The 2,614-nt window shown below is 36.3% G+C and overlaps 1 protein-coding gene across 1 annotated transcript in view; it reads left to right on the top strand.

Annotated features, from left to right (window-relative positions):
• LOC143282026 (tyrosine-protein phosphatase non-receptor type 9-like) overlaps positions 1–2,379 on the top strand; it is a 113,786-nt gene extending 111,407 nt beyond the window's left edge. The window contains exon 8 of the mRNA XM_076587452.1: positions 1–2,379. This exon is cut by the window's left edge and continues 719 nt beyond it. The gene's annotated coding sequence lies outside the window, so the exon portion shown is untranslated.
• Positions 2,380–2,614: the final 235 nt, after the last annotated feature.

Genomic DNA, 2,614 nt, shown 5'->3' on the forward strand with positions numbered 1-2,614 from the left:
GGTATGAATGTGAAGTGCTTGTGTACCACCAAAGCCATGGTACGTTTTTTTTGGTTTTTTTACATACAAATGTTCAGGCCTTCAAAAACAGCTTGAAGACTGAAGGAAAAAAGAGGAGGAATTTTGTTTAATGTCTTGTCACACATACATGTGACTGTAGACAACATGAAGAGTGCCAAACACCAAGTATCCAAGTTAGTGGTGGATGCTAAAGCAGCTTTCTGTTCAAGTGCATGATTAGAGCATGTAGCCCTGAGAAGGCCTTCGCAGTCAGCAGAGCTTTGAGCAATGTGAAACTGAAACTGAAAAAGAGAGCTCGCCACAACGGTCTTGCTTTGTTCTCAGAAACAATCATGTCTCATCAATACAGACAAGTAAGTGGTAGCTGTGATCCGCCACAGTCCAATTCGTTGACTGAAGACATGTTGGAAATCAACAGGGATCTTTGTGCATTATCATATGTCAAAACAGCATCACAAGAAACTGTGATAAACTCAGCAAAGTGAGATGGTGCTGGTTACACCTATGTTGCTGAAACTTTTGTTAATTTTAATAGATAAGGACATTAACCAGTGCCTGTTGATCTGTCTTTTCTTGATGAAGGAGATAGATCTGAAGCAACATTTCAACAACCTTTCTGGAAATTTGATTATAGACTGCTGAAAAATAAAGAATACATCCTGGAAATTGAAAAAAAGACCAGTGATGTGAAAAAGCAATATGCAGTACCAGTTTACAATTTAGATGACATTGACAACATTCCAAATGATGATCTTACTGTCCAGATTGATGACCAGCTCAGTTTTGAACACTGATGTTAGCGATTAGAGGAAAAACAATCTGATTTGCGACTCATAAGAAAAAACAAGAAACTCAACAGGTAGGGGCCTTGAGAAAAGAACCAGTGATCTTGAAAAGAGATTGAATAAGGATGATGTGCCCCTTTTAGAAAATTTAAAGACTCAGTTGCAACAGATCAGGGACTCTAGGATTGAAGACATGGCAGTGTGGTTTGAAGTATGATAGATGATCCAAGAATAAATAAATATTGTTGTAACCTTTAAAACATTTTTTTTTAAAGATAAATCAGTACCTTTTCTATGTGTATGTAGTATTGACCTCCCAGCTGAACTTCCTGATTCACCTGTTACAACCAATGAAGAAAGTAAGTCCATTGAGGGGTTCATTACCTGTCAGGAAGCAGCTGCTGCCTTGAAAAAGATGAATTACCTTATGGATTCACAGCAGAATTTTTTTTGATTTTTCTTGTTGACATTGGAAACTTTCTTGTGCACTCTGTTTATGAAGGTTTTTTGTTTTTTAATAGAGGGCAGCTATCAATTTCACAGTGTCAAGGAAACATCACATGTATCCCAAAAGAGGAAAACCAAAATGGTTCATCTAGAACTGGCACCCTATTTCTCTTCTTAGCACAGTGTATAAGATTGCTTCTGCATGTATTGCTAATCGGACTGCTGCCAAGAATTACACATGAATCCGAAAGGGTTTTTTTTTTTTTAGAAGGTTGCTATTTAGATGAAAATATTTGCATGCTTTATGATACACTGTTATATACAGAAAAAGAAAATATTCCAGGGATGTTCTTATTAATTGGCTTTGAAAAGGCATTTGACAGTATTTCTTGGTCTCTCTTGAGGGAGAGTGTTAGTTTAGTTTGTGCCAGACATGATTAATTGGATAAAAACATTTTACTTAGATATTACTGCTACATGTATTTCAGTTAATGGCCACCATACCCCGTGGTTCTTCCATATTAAGAGGGATAAGGCAAGGAGACCCTTCTTTACTTTACTTATACATTATTTGTGCTGAAATTTTGTCAGTTAAAATTCGTAATAATACCCGTATCAGAGGGGTAAAAATCATAGATAAGGAAAATCTCCTGTCCCAATTTGCTTTACGTCTAGATGGAAGTGAATGGTCATCCATTCTCGCATTTTTTTTTTCAGATACCAGATTAAAAAAATTAATTTTGATAAAAGCCAAGTAATATGGATTGGAAGTACAAAGAATTGTGGTATTCGATACATGAGAGATAAAAAAAAAAAAATTTTTTAAATGTCTGTGACCCTGGTTTTGGGAATAAAGCTTTCTACTGATACTAGCTGTATTGCCAAAATCAATTATGAAGATAAACATTTTGCAATGAAAAGAATTCTGGCTTCATGGAAGAAGCAACAGATACGTCCTTTTGGACAAATAACGGTATTTATAGGTAGGTCCAGCCGCCGTGCAATGCTGTGAAACAGTGGCTGACGGACCATATTTTTATCTTTTTTCACTTTGCCATAGCAAGCACAATACTGCATATATTGAATTGAAAGATATATCAGAAAAGAAAACCACCTTTGTTCTTTTCCCTGAGCGTTTCCCTTTTTGTGTGTAAGGCAATGTGAGTGAAACTGAAAGCCTGAAGTGGAGTACCCTTATCTTTTCAAAACGCAATGCAGTAAAAGTTTGCCGACAACTGCTTCTGGTCTGATAGGGTTGCTGACAAAAATAGGTCATGGTATTTGCTGCACTCAACCAATCAGCTTAATAAACCTATCAAATAAAAGATCACGTTCTTTACTTCTGCATGGGCTAATTTTTT

Source organism: Babylonia areolata, chromosome 5 (genome assembly GCF_041734735.1).
Source record: "Babylonia areolata isolate BAREFJ2019XMU chromosome 5, ASM4173473v1, whole genome shotgun sequence".
Classification (NCBI taxonomy): domain Eukaryota; kingdom Metazoa; phylum Mollusca; class Gastropoda; order Neogastropoda; family Buccinidae; genus Babylonia; species Babylonia areolata.